This window comes from Rhea americana, unplaced genomic scaffold (genome assembly GCF_003343005.1).
Source record: "Rhea americana isolate MKP2758 unplaced genomic scaffold, rheAme1 scaffold_72, whole genome shotgun sequence".
NCBI classification, from domain to species: Eukaryota; Metazoa; Chordata; class Aves; order Rheiformes; family Rheidae; genus Rhea; species Rhea americana.
In genome coordinates this window covers 1,051,074-1,075,503 of record NW_028186890.1, presented here as the reverse complement: position 1 = coordinate 1,075,503, position 24,430 = coordinate 1,051,074, and the positions used below count along the sequence as shown (strand labels likewise).

At 35.8% G+C, this 24,430-nt stretch overlaps 1 long non-coding RNA gene across 2 annotated transcripts in view; it reads left to right on the top strand.

Annotated features, from left to right (window-relative positions):
• Positions 1-24,430, top strand: part of LOC146586073 (uncharacterized) — a 331,622-nt gene that overhangs the window by 260,085 nt on the left and 47,107 nt on the right. For both annotated transcript variants that reach the window (XR_014897868.1, XR_014897867.1), the window contains exon 2: positions 15,142-15,275. This is a non-coding gene — a long non-coding RNA (uncharacterized LOC146586073). The remainder of the gene's footprint in view (positions 1-15,141; positions 15,276-24,430) is intronic.

Genomic DNA, 24,430 nt, shown 5'->3' with positions numbered 1-24,430 from the left:
CATGGGAGACCGTAGCTGTCAAATTGTGACAGATGTGCTGTAGCTAAATGAAATTGCTGCAGTATCAGAATCAGAGACAGAATCAGGGATGGGGATAGGAATGACAATTTTACAATACTGCTTTTATTTTGCAAAAGAGGAGAAGCATACAAGCTTCACGGAGACTGAGGTGATTAGCAATGTGAAATTAGTGTAGGAAGTAGAGAAGAACAGTACTTATAGCACCCTAATGTTGAAAATACTTGCTTAAAAATTGCTGATACAAAAATCATCTGTTTGCTCTGCTGAACAGAGATAAAACTCTCTACATGAGGGAGAACATGTAAGTGGCTAAACTGAACTATCTACTTTTGCACAAGTAGAGAGTATGCACGGTAGAATAAGGCAAGAGAGACACTCAGGAAAAGGTACTAGAGAGAAAAATAAAGCAAAAAGTTGATACCAAAACAAATAAAAAATACTGGTTTTGAGTCATTTGAGTCACAAACATTTTTGACAAAATTTCCATAATATAATAGATTTTAAAAGGTTTTCATTAAAACTTCGCTCTCTGGCCAAAAATACTGCTTAGTTCTGACTAGCTCAACTGTTTCATCCTTAAGAATCTGTTTTTTGTAAGATAACATATCTACATGAGAAATAGGAAGGATCTGTCTTCTATAAAGCTGCAGATATTGTAAGTACATGTTCATCTGTGTGGAAACTTACAAAAATAAGGTAACAGTCTTCTAGACATAAGTAAAAAATAATTTAAATAAGAATTTAAATAGTGTTTCCATGGCACTTGGATCTATGATCACAGTTTAAAGAAGTTAGAAGCAGTAATATCCTGATGTGATAAAACCAGAATGGTTTGTTTTGCTGCATTTACTCTTCTCTGCTGCTGCTTTCCTAGCACAACACTTTCTGCAACAGAATGTTTCCTGTACTCCAGAATGGACTTCATTCCCCCTGGACTGCATAGCATGAAAACTTAAGCATTAATAAAAAGAAGAATTTTAACTTAGACGTGTGACTTACTTATAATCTCATCCAGAAGTGCTGGTTGTGGGCCATCAAGATTATGCCAAGCACAAATATATCGTTTGCCATTGTGTAAACACTACAGTAAGTTAGCTATGCAGCCAGGTGCCAACATGCTTATGCAAATCGTGGTACTATTGGCTTATCAGTCAAAAATGCTGCCAGAATGCCTGAGAGACAGATTTCAATACAGGAGATGAGCACTATCTCAGTGAGGCTGACATTAATAATTTATGATTAATCAGTTTATCGAAACATGTTAACAGCAGAGGGATAAGGTGAGCAAAACAGATCTTTTACCTTCCCTTTCCCCATTTCTTTTCCTCCTTGCTTACTCCCAGTCATTTTATTAATGAAAGCCACAGAGGGGACTCAGTTCTTCCCCTGGGAATGAATTAGTTTGTGAGAGAACCATGCAGAAGTGTTGAGCTGGAGAGGAGCTGATCAGAAGTTGTCTGAAATCATGCAAATAGGCTTGAAGCTGAGTTGTTGCCAAATTACAGTCTTAGGTCTCAACAGTTAGGCCTGTGCCAGGGTATGTTACTAAGAGCTAAATTCGTATCATATGCAGGTTTTATCTGCAAGATACAAAACACCTGAAATCTAGGTATTTGGAGATCCCAGTATAATCTTAATCCGCTGAAAACAAATGAAAATGTATGTAATCAGTCACTCAAGAATGAATCATTGCCACAAATGTTCTTCATGGAGCCCATGCATAGGATGATTAACAAAATGTTAATCTGAAAGCTGCAAGTTGATCTGTAATTCAGAGAAAGGAAGATCAACCCTTAAGAGATTTTCAAATACTTCACTGTTGATCTGAATCTCTGAAATGCTTCTGCAAATTCTTCAGTTAAGATCCAGTGCAAAGCCATCGACTAGACCCAGAAGGAGCTCAGCAGCAGGAATCTTTAAGGCTAGAATGACATGCCTGCTTGAAAAGGCTCTGTTGCCACCACTAGTCAGAAGGCGGCCAACCTGGTAGCTTGCTCCAAGGAATCTAGCAGAATGAGCTCTGCTAGACAGGACAGACAGAACAATACCAGGTTCAGCAGCCACTAGGACTTTACAAGGTATCTCTGAAATTAGCCTTAGGCCTTCAGTTTTGCACGTTACTGTGCACTCCTGAGACTCCTCTTTGCCCTAAGGGTGTTCAGTCTCCCTGATGAAGCCAAAGAGGGCCACCAACTGCATAGTTCATAGAAGTGAGCTTTGTTTCAGAGGCTGGTTCTAGTCTTTCCCAAAATATTAATTCATTGGACTCTTGGCAAACTAGCCTGGACGTTCCCCTGGGTTAAATATGTCATTCTTAGTGTCACATTAAAAAGATTTCATGTTTCAGCAAAGATGAATGAAAAAATGAAAAAAAAAGTTGTGACATGTAATTAGGCTTCTTGGTTTCTATTTAAGCACAGTTTTTCTTTAATCAAAAGAATGCTTGATGCTAATAAATGTGGTGTCCCATAAAGGCATATTTCCCTCTAGTATTTAGTATAGTTAGGAGTCATGACACTGCAATCTTTTTTTTTTTTTTAATAATGATTTTGATACATAGTTTCCTCTTGTGTTTGGTACTCAACAATACACACCACTGTAAAGTATTAAGAGTGAAGTACATATCAAAGTGCAATAAGTAAGAATTAAAACATAAATATATCCAGGTCAGAATCAAAGTGTATTTTATTATACACTTGTGCTTTGYAGTTGTAACATTTGAAAGTCCTGATTTACACTTTCAAATTTTAACCAGAATATAGTTTATTACTATAAACTGCTAGAGACTTCTCTGACTGCCTTAAAGCCTGCACTAACAGATTCTGATGTGATTAAATTGTGGCACATTGCAACGCACAACACTTCTGCAACCATCAGTGACAAAACTAATTGATAAATCAGCCAGTAACTGACTTGAGATAATGAAGCTACTTTTTACGATGGAGTAAGATTGTCACCTAATTAACTTTTTGGAGAAAGAACTAAGACTATATTTGCAGGATGAATCATGGATAGGTCACTGGTTTAAGAAAAATCAGATAAGTATGTAGGGTGGTGAGATAGTTCACAAGACTGTCTTCATGTTGAAAATTTTAGCAGCCTTCAAGTTCTATAAATTTTATCTTCTGATTCACTCATGTGTATCAACAGAGGCAGTTGTAATTTACAGTGCTTTTTGCTGGTGTGGACAAAATCTGCAAAAAATGATAGGTTCAGGATCCCCTAAAGAACTGTTTATCATTTCATCTGCAATATCATCCATCCAGGAGCCCCTTRTATGGTTACAAAGTGCCATGATTTTCAAGGTGATTTAACTTCTAAGCAAATGTCTGATCATTGTGGACTGATATTGCGTACTGTTAATTGTAGGAATGTTAAAAGTAGTCTCAATACAACTTTTTCTTTCAGTACAGTTGAGAAGAATACAGTTTCAGTTGGTCCTTTAGAAGCCATTTGGAACTGAAGGAGCACGTGCTGATCTGTGATTGGCACTTTTATAACTGAAGATTTCAAATAACCAATTTTTTTGTGACCATTTTCCAAAACTAGTTGTCTCATTTCCTTGACGGATCAGCTGAAAATGTCTCARTTAGAACTTGTAACTGCACAGTAATTAAGGAAGATTATTCGTGGTGAAACCACAAAATGGACTTGTTTTCAAACAGGCTTGTTTTCTAGAGACCAGCTGCCCCCTATTCATGAGAATGGGAAAGACATTTAACTGCTACAGGACTAAGGAGAAAGCAGAGGAGAGCAGGTCTTCCTTCTGTCTCCAGAAGGAGCAAACCTGAATATCAGAGCACTTTGCTATGCACTCACATTCTGACAAAATTCTGATGGCAGCAGTGAACAGCACACTGGTCAGGCAGGACTGCCTACTGGGAAAAAATGGAGCTATGGATTAGACTCCAAGGACTGGAAGGCATAAGTACAGAAAGGTAAATGTAGTTGAAGATAGTRCAAATGAATAAGAGGTTCAAAGAACAAATATAAAGATATTTTAAAACTATAGCTATGTGAAAGATCCAAATATGCAGCAATATAACATGAGTATGAAGTGTTAATGCTGTCAAGGGTCAACAAAAGATGGTCCCTTGTGCCACATTCATGGAAACTGGAAATCAGAGGAATAAATATCTCTGTAGATTMATTTTGCAAGGACCTGAGCTGAGAACTGAAAGTATGATGGAGACTTTCATTGAGCATTGCTTCTGCTTTAAGCACAGCACTTTTAGAAAGAGGCTGCAGGAAAACCATTTGTTTGAGTGTCCCAAAGAATGTAACAAAAATGAATGCTAYTGAAAATACGGCCTATCAGGAAAGAATTGTTTGTATAAGTTCTTGAAAAGAAATTCTCATAAGAGAAAAACATAAGGAATTACTCTATATTTCTGTATCAAGGTTCTTCCTGTTCACTATCCAGTCTCCATGGTCAGGAACACATGTTTATGGAAAACAACAAATAAGGCAACTGTACAGTGATCCCTCCAAAAGTATATCCTTCAGACTTCTGGAAGTCACTAGKGAGCTTAAAACTGCCTGGCTGAGTTGCCATGGAGTCCATTTTAGAYTCTAAGTCATTTGAACATCAAAGATTTCTGCAACTTAAGGATGTATTATGTGAAAGATTTGTCCTTGTTGTTTTTTTCTTTTTTTCCACAACCTACTACTTGTTAAGTAGTCTCCTCAAATTCCTTGGGAGAAATATTAAATAAATAAGAAAAATAATAAGTAAATAAGAAATAATAAAGAGTATTAGATCTCCATTCACGTTCTCCATGCCATTCACGACTCGCTATGCTTCTCTCACTTCCTCATTAATCGGTTCTAAGTAGCTCATTTTCTCTTTCTAAGGGGACAGTTCGATGCCTCAGATCGTCTTCTGCCCTTGTCTGTTTYTTGAATGTATGTTGAAAGCTTTGTTTCAAAGAGGACAGTAATCGGTTGTTTTCAAAGTGGAGTAGAACAGGTGGAAGTTGGCTTCATTTGTAGAAAGAGGCATTTAGATTAGATTTGAGGAGGGCATTTCTGATGTGTGCTATTATTCTCATGTTGAAACGTATCAAATCAGTATAACCRACAGCATGCAAAGTTTTTAGAATACCACTTTGACAAACATTTTTCATACACAGTTTAGTTATATTAAACCTATCTCAAAGCTTAAAAAAGGAAAAGCATGACCTTGAAATTTATTCTGGAGATTCTTTCCCATCCTATTACAAAAAATACATAGGTTATAATGTGTCATGTCATGGCAGAAAATACTTTCTCACCAATTCAAATCTGCCTGCAAAGTCCATAAAATAAGTCCACACAAGTTAAGGTGACCATTTTTTTTCTCTTAGTGCCAAAATTTTAAAATCAAATATTAGAGCTGCTCTACCTGCTCAGCTCAGGATTACACTTACAGCACAGAAATAAAATTTAAATGCAAAAAGTCATTACTCCTTCAATAGCTCTGCAACCCACAGCCTCAGATAAGTTCATTAGTTTCTGTTCATTTCACCATCAAGCTACAAATTGCCCTTCCTTTTTTATTTTTTTCTCTAACTCTTTGTGCATTTGTCTTAAGCTAACTAATGGCATTTGGCTCTTATCAAAGCAACAGTTTATTCCATTCACATTGTTTTCTCTAGATGTTATGCGAAACATAACATAGCATAACCCCCCCTTCCACAGCTCTTGGATTATCTTGTCTAGTAAGGTGGTTCCACAGATTATCAGTTAATTTACCAATGAAAGTCTTAAACATTATTTCTTGTAGTTGAAATCAAATTTTGGCCCAGCACATCTTAACTGTACTTCAAGTTTTCATTGCTTGTGGTCCATCCATCCCTATATCAGAGGTTAGCTCCTTGCAAAGGAAGGCAGTCAAAATTCTATTAAAAACGGGAAAAATTTTGATTTCTTATTATAATCATGTTCAATTATTTTCAGAATTTGGCTTGTTTTTTACATGATTTTGATAAACTGTAGTAGACCTGATATTTAGGAGACAAGTCATAATATTTAATTTCTAGCCAAACTTGCCCTAATGACATGTTGCATTAGGTTTTAGTCTATTGGTAACAGCAATAATAATAGCAATTGCATCACATACAAGTTGTTTCTTAACAAAGAAAAAATACTCCAATTTTTCAGACACAGCTAATCACTGTTAAAGCTTTTTTAGTTATCTCCTCTACTGTAAAGAGTACCTCTTGCTCTCATAGTGTAAGATCATTTCTGACCATGCTAAGTTTACTGTTCATGCGCTGTTTTAGTTGTGCTAGTGGTAATGTGTTTTGTATGATAAACATGTCTGAATTCTTACTCTGTTAGTGCCAAGAGATGACTTCTTTTCAAGGTAGACGGAATACTTTAAAATGCTCAGAATATTACTTTTTATAAAATACAGGTTTAATAGAGTAATTTGTACTTTTATACTTAAGTATAAAGTTATTTTTTGTACAAATTGGATTCTTTGGATTTCTTTTTTCCCTTTTTTTCTTCCCTATTTTTGTCCTAAATCATTTACTCAAGTGTTGCAAATGACAAAATTAGTATATATTGAACTTAAAAAAGCCGTATTACTTGCATTGACAATATCATATTTAAAACCATCTTTAATGCAACCTGTTATGTAAGTTGACTCGGACATACTGCAGTTATTGTCCAGCATGCCTAAATCCAATCTCAGAAAAGAAATATAGAATTGTGAAAGCGTAAAATAATGAAAATTAAAATCCATGTTTTTTTTTTCAAGAATGACATGGCCTTTGAAGGTTTTACTGTTCTTTAAATATCCCAGCACATGTGAAGGTAAAAATCATCTTGATGTTTTTTTAAGAAGCTCTTGCTTACTGTGTTGAGCAAGGAATATATTGTGGCAGTATAAGTCATCCATTAGTTTCATTTTTTCCCTAAAGTGTTTTAAATCACTCACCATAGATCTGCACTTCGCTGGTGATTTTGGCAGAGCTTAAGTTACAGAATTTTCACATATACAGTGGTTATTTCTTGCAAAGTGGAAGCAACTATTAGTAGTAATAATTTTTTTGATGCACTTTTCCCTCTTCTGAAAGACCCGTATGCCTGCAACATTATAAATAGTAAGCGTTAAACCTTACCTTGATGAAATATAGTAATTAATACAAACTACTAATAGTAGTTAGTGATTTTGTAACATTTCTTATCCACAGCTTTGAAGTATTTAAAGATATGCCTCAGTAGTGTGGGTAACAYTATTTTACAGGTGCAGAAATAAAAGCAGAGAAGTCAGTTCCTGCATGCCACCTGGAAAATTAATCACAGAATAGAGAGCTGGATCCAGATTATTAGACGTTGTCTTTTTTATTGCTTCTTTAACTTTTGGCCAGTGTAGGTTCAATTTAGAGTCAGTAACCATTGCATCAAAGCGAAAGCTTGCAGTTCTGTGTGGATAATCTCAATATTTGCTATCTTTGTATTATGTATCTGCTTTGTTTGAACTAAGAGTTGCATTCTGATCAGTACTTCCCCAAAACTTCTGCAGGGCACTGAAGTCAATGGAAGGATTTGAACTGATTTCAGCAAGTTGGTAATCAGAACTTAGATAAACTATTTAAATAATTTTATCATTTGGGGGTTATGTGACTAGTTCTGTTTCTGAAACTGTTCCTTAGTGTCTCTAATGTGATAAGGCTGCCCTGCCAGAGCTGAAATTCAGATGTGAAAAGCAGCTGTCGTAGATGAATTGAGCAATATTCTCAGCTGATCTGTAGACTGGTATTACATTAATTTCACAGAGGGATACCAATTTAGCCTTGAAAGGATATAAAATCCTACTTGCGAAACAGCATTTAAATCAGGTGATCTACATTTTAATTACTGATCTTTTCATTTTGGTTTCTTTCATGATCTGTATCATCAGAATAGTACAATATTTGGCTTCCTGAGCCAGCTTTTGGATTAAGAATAATTTAATTTGTAATACAATGAAAGGAAGATACAGAGATACTGGTTATGTCATTAGGGTGGGAGCAGCACTGGGAGTGCACTCTTTACTGCTCATGCCGGATCACGCTTGGGAACATTACTGGTTTCCACTGTGGTGTGAAGGGTCTGGCATAATCACAGCCTTGAGTAGTAATTGCTGTTTTCATTCTGAATATGGCCTTGGAAACTTTTGTCACTTCTTGTCTGGAGTAGGACAAACCTGACCAAAAAAAGTTAAGCAAGTACTGCCTTAGTGCAGAAAGTTATGAAACACATTTAGCAGGGCTGTGGATGCTCAAATAAGTTAGTTGTTCACATTCACACCTACAAGTTGGTTTCAAACCTGTCACTTCCCTGAGCCTGGAGTCAGTCCACTATTGGAAGTTAGCTGTTTGATTTGAGTCTTCCTGTAGGTAACAGCATCTCTTCATCCTATATGCAAGAGAATATGAATATGGATGCCCTCCATCCCTGAAAATCTGCACCATAGGTTCAAATACTAATATTATTGAGTATATGATATCAAGCCTTGATGGCCTTTAACTTATTGCAGGCAAGCTTGATGTTATTTTATGGCTTACTTCCATGACTTAAATGATCACAGTTACTGGTTCAGGGTGACACTTGCCTCAGATGGTGATCTTTTTTATTTCAATCTATTCAACAATAAGCTTAATCTTAGGGATAGTTAAATAAGCCATGTTGGTAGCATCTCATCACATTACCTCTATTAATAAAATTTAGGCAGCCAGCTGAGTCATTTTCTCAAAAGACTAAAGATACAGCTAAAATACAGATTATGAATGCTGATTTCCATTTGTTTTCCTACACTAGGATAGATTCCATAGTGCCTGATGGGTAACAAATCAATTCTGAAATCTTGGAAATTATCTACCTTGTCTATTCTAGGTGCCTTAGAACACTCATCTCCCTAGTATCTGAGCACATATATCGTGCTATGAGTTTTTAAAGAGGCCATAACTCAATTTCCTATTTTGTTTCTGTAGTGAGCCTACAAATAAGCATGGATGCAGTATKTGCAGACACAGTTATCCTTAGTCAGTGTAGATGTGAACAAGTACTGAAAAATACCTTTCTGATATTTAGGAAAATTCAAAGTGGCTTCAAATCTGTATGCAATGCCCCGAATGCTTCAGCATACAAACTGCAGTTGCAATAATTGAAGTCTTTTTTGACTTGCTATTTTTATTGTGTCTATTACATAAACGATGCTTAGATTAAATTAGATATAGTTCATATGAGTAATAGAAGGTAAAATACTTTATGAGAGTGGAGCAATTGTCTGAAAAAAGGATAAATTTAGTTGATATAGTTCATCGCAAACTTGAGAAAAACAAATATGCTGGGGGCATGTTCATGTCAAACGTAGCTGTAATGATATCAAGAAATAGCTGGACTTGAGTAAAGAATTTAGCAACGTGCTTTCAAATTTGTCTACTACAGATCTTAAAATCACGTTATTTCCTCTTTTTCCCTTATATGATCTGTAATACCTGTTACGTCYACAAGAGACATGGAGAATATGTAGGAAATGTCAGTTCTATCAGTATAAAAAAGTTCAGATCAGAGAAGAACTTGTCTGCAAGGCTGTATTCTAGAATAAAGATAGTTGAACACATCCAGCTTTTTCTCGTGTGCATGTTTTTTCCACTATAGTTTGTCCATTTTCATAAATGACACAAAGAGAGTATTAGCAGCAGGAAAAGTCTGTTATATAGTRTAAATGCTAACAATTTCCTTTTTCTTACATTTGTATTTAAAGTGTTTAGTACTACAGTAATAAAGTGTTTTTCATTCTTTTCCATATGATGTATTGTTCAATTCATCCTGTGTTCCTGTCACATTTACCAGTTGGCTGATTTGTCTAGTGAGTGTTAGGGGTGACGGTGAGACTGAAGCAGCATTTATTTCCTGGCAGATGTGATGAACTGCATACAACACATCTTTTGCTTGATCAATCTTGACTTTAGAGGATCTGTGCAGCCACTATATCAGTACTCTAAATTGCTCTTTTATCATCATAGTTCCTTCACAGGATTCCTGATGACTGAAGAACTCTGTGGGTAAGACGACATGTTTACAATGCATATTCGAGACAGGGCTTGAAGCCTAAATTCGTCTTCTATTCAAATAGTGAAAGTCCTTTAAGATACATAGGCTCTGCACTGAATCTTGAAACCCTGAAGAGATCTCTGGGTTAGTGTTTTGGGACAGCCTGGTTTGTTTTCATTTTTCAGTTTGAAAGGGAGCTCTTTGTTTGACCCATTTAAACTGCTAGCAGACTCCAGCCAGAAAACATAGCAGAGAACCTCAGCTGTGAGTCATGCTGCTTGTAAGCCTAACTGTAGGTAAGACTTAGTTCAAGCCTACACAACACAAAACGTTCTTTGCGGTATGTCAGTCTCAAATGGATTTATCGCTTACTTGTTTGGGGAAGAGAGTATTTTCTTATTTTTCTAATGGCAACTCAATAGCAGATTAATGATTAAATACAGACTAAAGCCCTAACCTACCGTCTTCTCCAACAGATCTGTGACATCTTGTCAGCACCGGGTGGTGGAATTTTCCTCTTCCTTTATAACTGTAAGTTGCAGTTTACTGCAACCAGCCCAGAGCTATAAATGATGCAGTAAAAGCATGTATTTATGACATTTTCAAGCTAATTTTGGAAAAGCTACTGAGGCAGAAAAATTAACCTCAGGCAAATTCTGAATCTGGAACTCTGAACTTTCTGACTTTTCTGTTCTGTGGATTTATATGCCTCTGACAGATTCAAGCAGAAAACAAAGCAAAATCATGGACAAATGTGGAGTCAGAGTTCTGATTTCTTGTTACTATGAGTTAATGATAAGGTGATGACCAGATTGTTTTCTTAAATATTAAAAAGTAATCAAAATAAGCCATAGAATGTTTTTTTCTGTATCTGCTTATTAAATTCAAACTTCAATTACTAGAAATTAATTACTGAAAAAGCAGCAGATATGGAAGAGATCCAGAAGGTGCCTTACCTAGCATTATTATTCCTTTGTCTATAAAGTTAATTAGTTACTATATACTCTTTTGTCAGATGATATCTTCCCACATTTATTCGTTATTCTTTGTCTGTTAGATACTTGAATGGCAGCAAAATTAGTTTGCATGTGTGAGTCTTGCTGTGCTCAAAATCAACTAGAACAGTAGTTCTGTCACAGGAAATCTCTGAACTAATTATTGCAATTAGCTTCCTGAAATTTGCCCCCCTGTGAAAAAAGTTACATAGCCTTCTATCATCAGAAGAAAAAAAATAAAGTTGTACACCTTTAAATTAGGCAATCCATAGACATCTCAGTTCCACAGAGAATAAATAAAAGGAAACAAATTTGTCTAAGTGGTCAGTCTCTTCAGATCCAGAGCAGCCTTTTTACTGGCAAAACTGATCTTTTTTATGACTCCCAAACAGTTTATCCCAATATATTTTTACTCTTAACTGTACCACGTATCCTTTTAGGGTAAAAGTCTTTAATTTGAAGGTGCAACAGCAGCCCACTGAGAGAATAATCTGAACAATTCAATACTATCAAGTAATATTGCAAATGTCTTTAAAGTGCTGTAGTAGAAGAGTTCCCTGAAGTGTGAGCCAGTCTACTGTAAGTATCTTAATTTACCCAAAGGAGCTCTTTGTGTAGAAACGGGAGATTATGACCTGTTGTGAAGAAAGGGAGAGAATCATTCTACTGCTCAAGGCAGAMAGAGGGTCCCGTATTTCAGGTTTACATATCAGGTAACACATGATTAATATGGTGCCAAAACAAACCAAAATCCTAGGACTCACAGTTAAACAATGTGTTATTTGTCAGCTGGAAGAAAAACATAGAAAACTGATATAGCACCAAGCCAAAACAGAGAACTAAAAGAGCTTGCTAAATATATAACAGTTTTGCATGCTTCCACTTCATACACAAAATTCCTCTGTGATTTTTTCAGATTCTTTGCTATGGCTGTTACAATCATTTCACATTTTACGTTATTAATATATGGCCCTGTAGAACCTGTACATCATTTATATGCCAAATACATCTCTACCGATTCATTGAGTTTAAAGGAATTTGGTTCTACATTTTAATCATATCAGAGAGGAAACGAGATAGAAGTCTAACTAGAAAGTGCTGCTGTGGGCTAATAGCAAAAGGTGTAATCATTTTTTGATACTTATAAATTAAAACTGTCAGGTTTCTCATCTTTACATCTCTTCTTAATTAGTTCTGTGAATCTCTATGGCTACCTCTACAACACTTGAAAATACTGCATCTGTATATTCTATGATGAAAATGTTTTAAGAAAGAATCATTTTGAAAACTCAAAGTTTAATTAAATTCTGCACCAATTTAATAAAATCTTTTAAAAATGCTGACTTTCCCGCTGAGAGTTCCTGGTAAACAGTTTTGTACTTTCATATAGCACTTGTTATCTAAGAAATTCACAGTCCATTAATTAAGCCTAACAACATTCCACTCAGTCAAGTAAATATTTTCACATGTGGTAAAATATTTTTACAAGAGATGATGATATATGATCAGGTTCCTTCAGTGGGTCAGTAATAAGGCTGGATGTAAGCATGGTGAAATCAACATTCTTSGTCTCTTTGCATAATTCCTTTCCTTTTAATACTCCCAAAACACTTTTACATTATAGGAAAACAAATAAAGCTTTATTCTGTCCAAGAAATGCAAAAAAGTTTCTGTGAGTTTGTGCACGTTGTAGATGCCRAGGCTCCCCACCGGAGTACTTGGTGTTACATAAATTGTCGCCAGCCTGAGAAATTTGAAGAGATAATAATAGTCCAGTCTCTTCACACAGTTTTGAGTTACTGCAGAGAATGAAAAAGATAATTTGTTTCCAAAAAAAGAAGAATGATTTGTGTAAGAAATATTCTGTTTCTGAACCAGAAAGACTATGTACATTCCTAAAGTGGAGAAAGAAAATCAGCAGAAGGTGAATTTATTGGAATAGAAGAGAAAGCACCTTGAGAAATCAGAAGTGTAAAAATTAAGTTTGGGAAATAACCTAAGTTAAAATTTCAACAATTTTTTGTAAAACACGTTTTTTTAAATTATGACAAGTTGTGTATTTGCATCTGATGTAATGAAAACTCTTCTCTTGGACTGGACTATGTGTGCACAAATGCCTGCATATTTCTTAACCAAAATTTTAAACTGTTCAGCTATGTGTGAGTGAAACTAGAAATGGAAGGGAATTTATGAACTCTTCCTACTACAGAAAAGGCTGGCTGAAAACTGTGGTTTTAAGCAAACTATTTGGAATGCGAAAAATATCCACTAGTATTAAAATTCATTAACAGATTAAATTTACAAATCTGTGGCATGCAGTGATCACTTCAAATGTCCATCCTTCAAAAATTCAGTGTCATTTCCTGACTTCATTCAAGGAATGATGACTCGACTCTGACCTGAAATTAATAAACACATATTTTTTGTCATTCTTACAGGGTCAAACAGTATCTAGTGCCTAACAGAACTTCTCTTCTAAGTAACTGCRTTTCTTAAAACAACTTATCTAATCCTCTTGGAGTTTATAAAATGAAAGGCTACTGCAAAAACAACCATTTTAGTATTTTCTGATGATTTGCTTAAATTTATACAGGGTATGTAAGCAACAGCTGAAAGGTTTTTCTTTTTATTTTCCGGTGATCTCCAAGAGTGATTACTGAATAGGCTCAACATAAGTAGCTTCTATAGGGAGTGAACAGGTTTTCTGTTGTTATTGTTGTCACCTTTGATCACATTTTTCAGGTAATCCTTGTAGCAATACATCCTTGCTCCTCAGAATCAAATGGTTTTGCAATCCATTTCTTTGGCCTCAGGGAAAGGTTACTCAAACAAAAATTGTTAACAATTCTTCTGTTAGCTTTTTACTACCTGATAAGAGATAACTGGAAGTAGTTTGGACAATGCAAAACTTGCACTGAGATTCTACTTTTGCTAAATGTATGCTTGAAAAGAAAAGTACTCAAGTAGATAGTAATGGCTCTAAATGCTTTGTTTATAGCACTAGAAAATACTTTACTGTAAAGATACTAGACTAGGTGACCTCCCATAAGCTGCTTCAGAAGAGAAGAAATATCATTCTGAACTGATTCTGAACATAGACTGTAAAAATTGCAGCAGTTCAAAAATGCTTTTTTTCACAGAAAGGCTCACTGTTTTACCTGCCCTGAATGAAGCAGCCACTTTTCAGAAACTTTATCCACTCTTCCCATCTTTCACTATCATAGGAGCTTTATTTTGAAGCCAGTTCTCTACTGAAATGGGCACTTGCTGTTCCTGCTCTCAATTCTCATGTCAAATAGTTGAGGGAATAAGATGTGTGGGAAAATTCACTGGGAAGTCATTCTCTAATTCCAGTAATTTTCTTGCTCCTAGCAATATATTTACCTACACCTCCAGTTTACTGCAATTTATTTTTATTGGAATGAGCTAAGTTACTGGGAGCAGAGAAGAATAAGAAGATAACATGTCGAAAGCCAAAAAATACTGACTAATCAAAAGAAAAAATGAAGACTGAGTAATAGAGACAAAAATCATGAATAATGAAGCCAAGACCATGGTTTTCATATTCAAGTATATAAGCAACACAGGAATTGAGGCCAAAATTCATCTATAGCTTAAGTTTGACTTTGTTAATAAATGAAAACATAAACTTGAATCCTTAATTTCATTCCTGATTTGTCTTCCTTTCTAATACACCCTTTCTTCTAGATCCCCATTTCTTTCTCATTTGAAAGACATTCTTCCCTCCAAACTGAAGTTACAGACCCCAACAATGTTGATAAGTAGGGAACTGCTTAGTAGGTAACACGTAGCATGGTTCAACGGACACCATAGTGGCTATGGAAATATTAAAGGGCTTCTCTGTGAGCCCCAAGCAGTACGACTTTCAGTGACAAGCCCATCTCAAGGCAAATGCTGCTTACCTGGCATATTAGAGAAGAGGTCACGCTGAAGCAGGAAACAGCTATAGCTTTCTTTGACAACAGTTCTTTTGGAAAAATAAGTACAGTTTCTTGTGGACCTCAGTCAAAAACTCCTCTCTTTTGTCTTGTAACATGCAGAGGTATGACCTCTACTTTGCTCTGTTTGGGTCTAGAAAAAGAAGAGCGTGCTTTCAGCAAGGACTGGGGGAGGCAACGTGTCCTGAGGAGGTGTGAACATCGCAAGTTATACTGTGAATGGCTTGATAAAGAAGATGCTGCTGCTGTGGTCAGACTACCAAGATTTCCGGTAAGCAATTGAATGTTGATGTATATGGCCAAAAAAATGACTGATATTCATAGAACGATCAAGCACATCTGTACTACTGCTGAGATTCTAAGTAACATTCAGAAAACACAAAATACTTCTGAAGAACACATTAGTCAGTATGACTGAGTGTCATGCTGTTATTGCATTAGAGGATTAATACTTCAGACTTGTGCAAAAGCCTGCCTTGAGTAGCTGAATTCATAAATCTGTTGCTCTCATTTTATTCTAGTGCTGTTGCCACTCAGTTGTGTATCCTGCCATCTCTAACTTGCAACCATTCCTGCCTCAGTCTCTCCATGTCTTTTTGCATGCCATATTTTGCCAGGGACCATTACATGATTTCCTTTACTCGAGTCTGAAAGCTATGACCCAAATATGGAAAGCTGAATGATAACACTCCTTGATTTTACGAAAAGCAGGGAATGTTAGGATTCACTAATTACTAATCTGGAGAACATTAAAACACAGCTCTATGGATATCTAGTATGTCCTCACTGGAATCTGGAAATCTAGTGTGAGTTCTGGCCATTTTATCACAAACGTATATACACTAGTAATGTAGCAGAGCTAGAAGCATTTCAGACACACAGGCAACAAGAATTACTGAAGATTTATTTCAGAGAAGAAATTAGGAGTAGAAAGATATACACACAAATGATCTGAAATAGGTCATCCAGGCTCCTCTTCTCATTGTATATCTAACCTTTAACAGTGAAAGAGAATACATGTAAACAAATACCACAGAACAGCTGGCATTCTTTACGTTCCTGTCTTATTTGCCCTCATAGAAACTTACTTGTGTGCACCAATGCTAAAATTGYACCAAAAGTGAATCAGTGACAAACCTAGTAAATAGGTGTCCTGTCATCCACTCCTTTACGCTGTCCTCTGGACCATACTGACTTCTGGATGTTAATTCAAACAGATACAGACCTTTCTAAGAAAATGAGGATGCTGTCTGCATGAGCCCATTCCAGTAAATATGTAAGGTCTCTTCTAGCTGCAGACAAGCTTACAAAATTATTTTATGTGATTAATAGCACTGATAAGAGTGACTTTCTGTTGCTACGGGATGACTGAATTGTTCAAGGTCGTTTGAAACAAAATCAAAAAAAGTTCTCTTTCTGATCATACTGTAATCTCTAATTATTTTCCTTCAGTTTGAGACACACACATACTCATAAACACACACAGACACGTTTCTGCAGGATTTATGGATACAATTGGGCAGGATAACGCATTCCTATCAGACAATGGCGTTTTGAAGCTGGGATAGCTTCCTTAATTCTTCACAGGCAGAGGAGTTTGACACCACCTTTTGGAAGCACTGTATGACAATTCAAAATGAAAGTAATCTTTCAACGGCTTGAAAGATTTCCTTTTTTCCTTTAAACAGACTCTGTGCAAAGAAGTAATGACAAAAAGAATTAATTTAAAATCCTGCTAAAATATCATCAGTTTAGCTATCCAAAATATGCAACTTTAGAAGAACTGAAAAGTAGTTATCTTGCAATAGCAATTGCAGAAGCAATTTAAATAGCTTACTAGAAGCAGCTCAAGTGTATATATTTCTCTTGTTTATCAGTGTATTGTGGTGCCTACAATTAATTAATTTACCTACTGAGGAAAAAACATTCTTTAGGTTGATAGCAACAAAAGCATCTATTATGTGCTACACATCTTTGAAAACTTGGATTTTTTTTAATTAAATATGTTGCTTTTTTAGAAAAGCAAAAAGATAAAAGAAACCTCTTATATTTTTCTGTGGGTAGCTTYTTCCCTTGCCTTCCACTCCTGCCCTCCATTTATTTCAAATTGCAAATAGAATTACCTATTTACCTGATTGTGATGATCATGATCTTTAAATAAAATCAGACCAATCTCTCATTAGCTAGAAATAATTTTTCATTGTTATGTTTCTTAAGTAATCTCAAATAGCAGTACTGGTAAATTTTCAACTACTATTGCCAATATTTATCTTAGAACCAGTGAAAATAATGAAGTATAAAAGTAATTTCTGTAAATACAATATCCTTGACTTAAGCACGGTGGTGGCTACCTGGAGATGTCAATAATACCAAAAAGATTGGGGTCTGTTCCTAATTTTTATTTTGTGGAAAGGAAAAAAAAATAATGAAAAGACCTTGAAAAGAAAGCTAAATTAACTGATGAAGGCAAACGTGATGATCTGTAATATGCTGTTATGGGATCACGGCTTTGAAACATAGCCTTTGAGCATTTCTAAACAACTTTATCTTCTTAACATCATAGAAAAAACTTCTGCTGAGGGTTTTATCTGTAAAAGCTTGTTTTTAAAAAACGGGAAGAGTGCTCTGAATAGGGAGTTAATAAGCAGCTACAGGCAAAGAGCCGTTTCTGTGAGTGTAGCATTATAAGGATGAAAGTCTAGTTAAGGACATTCAAAACAGGAACTTGGTTTCCAAATACACAGGATTTTTGCAGGGAGGGGGGAAGCAGCAGGGGGAACTCAGTCCTGTAACTAAGAAAAGAGGAAACTTTTTTAGTATATGCTTCTGCTGAACTGTGTTCAAATGAAATACAATATGCAAGCTACTGCTTTGATTTTAAACAGATTTTCAATTTTTTTTTTTCAATTGCCTTTTCAATCTTGTTTTTAAACAAATTCCTATTGCACGGGAGATTTGTGCAGATTAAAGCAAAGAGGCTCCCTCAGGTGCTGGGGAGGCTCTTTGGCCAGTTCCTCAGATGAGGAACTTGAGGAGCCTCAGCAACCTGAGGAAGTTCTCCAGGTGATGGTAACAGCAAAATGGCCTAGGGTTAGAATACCTAAAGCCATTCCCATATGAGGGAGCATGTATATACTACAGTTTGCCCTTCTGTACTGTAGGTAATGCTTCTGTATTACCCGCACTGAATAATGCAAAATTAATTCAGATGACTCTTAACACCATGCCCTGAACCGCAGTTTAGTGCATGTCTGAAACCCTGTTTYTGGAGTAACTCCACTCAGCATAATCCCTCTCCCAAATGGAGCAAGCCTAGTGCACCTCTTTCTCCTGATACCATCAATGGAACTTCTAGCAGGGAGCCCAACCATTTTCCTCCTTTGTTTGCTTCCACTGTTGATGGTAGCTCAACCAGTCCAACYGGTATCTCCATAATGACCAGCAGTCTGGAAAGACCACTTTGTAGGTCATTTGATGCAGGAAAAAGCTGTARTCAAGAGATCCAGACCAGGACTGAATTCTTGGCAGAATCCCAAAGCCACCAACCAGATTTTCTCTTCAGGATCAGGCTTTGACTGTTTTTAGAACAAGCTCTCTCTTTATAGAAGCAAGCTCTGTTACCAAATCAAAGTCCATTTCTATATTCTCAGGGTGACCCATCATCCCCATGTTTGTAAAACATTTTAAGAGCTTAAGGTTTTAAAGGGGCTTTAGTACTTAAGCTGCTTTTAATCCTTAAAGCAATTTATGCACAAACATCTTTAAGGAGATAAAAATGGCTTTGTTTCTTAACTGCTGCACATTTAAGCTTTCTCACTCTTAAATCTTTTAAAGTGATTTATATATTAAACCCACTAATACCAGTATTGCTACTGATTCAGTCTGCGACCTTGGACATATCACTCTTCTTCTGTGTATCTGTTTGTCTGTGAAATGGGAGCAATAGCATTGTGACCATTGTTTTGAATAACCAGCTAATAYTTGAACAGGTTAAATATGAAAAAAGGCATAAAAATACTTATTAGTTCTATTAAACACCAAATAATAGTCAATAAATCAGCACTAAATCAGTGCATACAAACAGCAGTAGCAACCATTTTCCAGCAACAGACATACAAGTTTAATAATGCAAAATGAAATATTTTCATGCCTGATAKGAAGAAATGTTGACCATTAGCAATATAGTGAAACAAGATTCCGGAGATAAACAGTGTCTATTTTTCAAAAGACGTGATTGCTTTTAAGCATACTCTCTTGATATAGCTCTTCTGGCCCTGAATCATTCTTTCACTGGCTTTTCTCCTATGAGAAACCACTTGAACTTTTTGTATAGTCATCCACCTTTCCTGAGATAGGTTCATAACRTAAAAATGTTGGCCTTAACCCAAGGTCTTGTCCATGGTATTGACTGATACTTGGGGGGAGAAAAAAAGGTGCAATAGAAGTMAAAAACACAATGGTGAAAAACTGAGCACCAAGCAATGTCTTGCACTTAAAAGTACATGCAAAGGTCAATATTATTATTTTGAAAACTGCTTAACATAGATTTCCTAGAGCTTTTTTGTTTTTTTTCTTGAAAAGTGTACTGGAATTTGGAATGTAAAATAGTGAGATAAAGTGCTAATTTTTTTTTAAGGTTATGCATATAGTACAGTGTGACAAGTCTTAGAGGAGGATTGACAATAACATCCAATAACTTTTTGAAAAAGAAGGAGAAGTTACAGACAATGTAAGGCTAAGAGACAAATGAAGTGACTTTAGATAATCAAAGTGAAAATTGCTACCTGACAGAATCCCAGCACCAAGGCCCTCTTTTTCAGAAATACTTGATGAATTTTTACAGTGTTATAGTATTTGAGATTTATGTTTTATGATATTCACCAAGTGACAATGTGACCCTCTTCTCCCCCAAGATGTTATCACTTCTCTATAGCAAAGTAATTCTGCTGCTGTCTTACTAGAGATGAACTCATGAATCAGTGATGTGGGCAGGGGTGGCAGTCCAGATAGGACTCTGTGAAATCTATAAATCCTTTAAAAGAGACTGTTTGTCTGCTGCCAGGAGTTATTATTGTATCCCAATCAGCCAATTTCATTTTGAAACTTTAGGTGGCCTGGATATGAGTGCTAGAATGAGAAAACCTACCAGATTAAGCATGTTATATCATCACATCAGCACGTTGTATGATCTGAAAGCTAGGCAATGAAGTCCAGCTTTTCTTTTTTTCTGCTGTTTCTGGTTAGTAGTGATTACTAGTTAGCAGTGATCACTAACATTGGAGTATATTTGCTTTAAGTCATTACCTTTAATCATATCTAGTAGAAGTTATCAGAAAGTGTTAAGAGAGAGTGAAATCCTTTTTTTTTAACCTTTTCCATACTTTGACTTAAGCATGGATTCAATTGCAGTTTGTAAAGTTTCAATAATTCAGCCATACCTTATCCATGAAGGGTCATTTCAAATCTGTGTCATGCTCAAAATTATGCTCCGGCAATAAATCCTCATGGACTCCCTTGTGAGAGATGGAAAACCCAGAAATGGARGGTGAATTGTGCACACTAACACTATGAATTGATGGATACACACACAATGAATAAGTAAAGATTATTAGGTTAGAAGACAAATATATTCTAGCATTTGATCCGGCTACTGATGAGATACAAATTGGAAAATCAACGAATGACTAAATTAAGTATCTTGTCTTATGCCAAAGAGCAAGTCAAGTGTACATCTGAATACACAACAAGGTGTCCTAAATCCSAGGCCTCTGTCACGCCTCGTGGCTACAGTGCGTCTGACTGCTATTCTTTTGGATGTGTTTCCCCAGTAATCTGTCAATCTCTCTTCCCAAGCTAACATGGTTCTTGATTTTGGAAACCATCTCACAGTAAGGCCTCTTCAACTTTTGTCGTATTTTTGGACTGCAGGGTTTTTTTTTTTAATTGAGCACATCATGAAGAGGTAGAAAATAAACTGTCAGTTTGTTTTCAAGGCAAAACCAAGCATATCTGAAAAACACCTGGAGAGTCATAATATAATGTGACTTTGTTTGCATCACTTTAATTAGAATGGTTGAATAGCACCAACAAAATAAGAATGGTAAAAAAAAAAATTGTTGACTAGTTTTGGTTCTTTTTGTTATTATTTGTTATTCTTAGTAAACATTCAGGCAGTCCTAGTGTTGGAAGAAATTGGAAGGAATAATAGGTGGTGTGAGGATTCAAGCTTCACACTATAATCTGTTTATTGTCCTAGATAAAAAATAAAGTCATCGGGAAGCAGAGGACATACCATGGCTCATGAGAAAATAGACATAAAGAGTGAATTCTGTTCTGTAGGACTAGATGAAGGGAGCGTTTATAAAGCACTTGGCTGATAAATACTGCACTGTTTAGTAAATTCAGTGAGAAAACAATATTTTTTAGAAAGTTGGATTGGTAAGTGGACTAATCAGTAACTTAAATTTGGCCAATATAAGCTAAAGATTTTTTTTTCAAAAGCTTCACAAAAATAATCAGCAATGAAGTTAACTCTATGTACTCTGGATGATGAATGAGGATGTCTGTAGACACTTGCCTTCAGATGCAAAAATAAAAGGATGGAAAGATCAGCAGTTGTACCAGGAGAGAATAAATAGTGAATCAAACAGCTCTGAAGTTCCTTGCTGATAAACTTGCCTAAAGATAACAGTGCCACCTCCTGACTTTTAGTGTTACTTCTTAAGACACATTTTTTGGTTTGTTTTCATCTTCTCCTTTTGGAGATTTTGATTTTTAAGTACTTACCCTTTAGGGTCAGTCACATCTGATGGGCTTATGGAGTTGGTTGACCAATTTTGACCATTGGTAACCATTGTTAACCACTTTTATATCAGCCACAAAAAAAAATTTTTTTTTTTAATCTAGTAATAGAGAGTCTGGTATGTAATCTGAATTTAGGCTTGAGAAATGAAGAGTGAGAAAAGATATTTTTCTTGCTAAAACAGCATTGCCTGACAAGATAAATTTGTGAATAAAATATTACATTTCAGGAGCTCCCTTTCAGCTAGATAAATACTCTGAATAATTAACAAAGCAATAAGATACAATTTCCTAGCATTTAGCTTAATATTTACTCATAAATTATTGTGGTATATGGTGATACAGTGCAATGTGCTATTGAATTGAATATTCAATATTGAATTGAATAAGAATGGTACAGTATATCACTTTTGGTTGCCATTGATACATTATTTAGTGTTACTTGCTCAAAATCTAAACATTGTAAGAATAAGAGAGGACAGAAAGTTCCTGGCGTGTAACTAGGATGGAAGGTTCTGCTCATCTGTGGTGTAACTCAGCCGTAGCTGTGACTTAGAGCCTGCTATTCCACGCAGTGAAGCTGAGCAGGTTCTGAAACGGTCAGACTTTATCTAGACCCTGTAAAAGCAGGCCAATAGATGCAAGAATATTATTTTCTAGCACTGATCTAGAAAAATAAATAGCAAGACTTAGCTTAGAATCTGGTCTTAAAATGACGATGGTAGAGCTGACCCTGTGATCAAGTACAATTCCATTAAAATCATCTACAGAATTCATTTTCTAGCCATTAAACATATGGAAAATTAGTAATACCCCATGGGTGACTAATATTTATGAAAAAACAGATTTCTAGCAGCATAGAATATGGTGGCTTCACTGGAAATCATGCCTTTAAGAGACTGAGCTTTGCAGATGTTAAGAAAAGGCACTGCATAGACATGTGATCAGATAAGRATCTCTTTCCAATATTTTGTATTTAGAGAAAAGCCTATTAAATGCTGCAAATGACACTTCCTGGGACCTAAGGTACTCAAGTAAGCAAAAAGATTAAATTTTGTTTTCAGTAAATTTAAATAAAATTCTTCCATGCTAGGACTGGACTGGACCTATTGGAAAATCAAATTGCCTTTAAATAACAAAAATTCTCAGACAAATTAGATATGGCCTTGTTCTTTATGCACAGCCCATAAAGTCGTCACTAAACTACTGTGGTTTCCTAAAGGAACAAGTGTATTGCTTTCTCTGTGTGAGCTTATACCTGTGCTTGTGTGCACACACGAACATGCATACACACCATGCTCACAGGCACACTTATTGGTGCAAAGTAGCTTTGTACTTTCTAGTTGGTTCCACTTCTGCAGTGATACCAGTTTAACTATTTCGGAAGAAAAAATGTAATCCTAATAAAGACTGGTAAACTCATAGTAATAAATAGATAAATTAAATCAGCCTGATAACAGCTTGATATCAGCCTTATAGAATCTAAGCCTTTTTTATTATTATTAAATATATGAGTGATGTTTTTCCTGACATCAAAAAGAAGTCCCAACAACAGCTGGATAATTCATGAAATGCTGTGTACCACAGGAAGTCGTTTCTGGTCACCTCTTTCTTTCTCACATTTCAGTTATCTTATGAAGGGTTATTTTGGACCTTTGAATCTAATTAAAGGCGATATGGTTGACAACGAATAAAGCAGTGCTTTGGTGATTCTGCATGTGAATGGGGTGAAAGACTGCATTTCCCTTCCCCCTACACACAGGCTTCTTGTCACATTGGGAGTTATTCATTGCTAGTGTAAAATAGTAAGAATCAAAAGGCTAGAAAGGATCTTTCATTTCTCTGCAGTGATTGCAAACTACATTTTTCCCATGTTATGGGAAATGTAAAGAGAATGAGAGAAAAGGAGAAAACCTACCTTGTATGTAGCATAATTTAAATACATTGTTTGATAGAAGACTTTTTAGGAAGAGGAATTTAGAAAACCATTGCACGGAGAAAGGGATTATTCAGAAATATTCATTCCAGGAATGGCATCTCCCTCGGTGTCTTTGGGTTTAAAACAAAGGCTATATTTGTTCAAGAGTTAGTGTGGCCAGTATCTTGCAACGATCACAATTTATGGACCTAGGGTTCTAAAGGTTGTGGCAGGCTATGGTGTAGCAGTGGGGATACAAATTGCCTACGTACTGTTCTCTCATGAAGTGAGTAACAGAATCAACAAATGGGCGTCATGAGCTGAGACTACTTAGTAAACGTAGCAGCTGGAAGATTGAAATGCAGTGTATCTGTACTATGGCTTTTGTCAACAGYACCCTTCAGAAAGCCAAGTTTATAGCTACTTTCTCACTCTAGGTTTCAGAAAGGTGTATTTCCCCACGGTAGAATAGCCTTTGCTAATATAAAAGATACYTTTGGGGTTGACTGTGACCCTAAGGCTTTCTTCTGTTTTCATTCTAACTCACCATCCAACCCTATGAAATATTTATAAATTCAGAATCTTCCAAATGATGTTCTATTTATAACAGTAATAAAATGACAACTCTCGAAGTACATTTCCTCTAAATTTTTAAGTTATGTCATACGCTAGGGCTAAGATGATAAATTAAAGAACAGCTCTTAGGA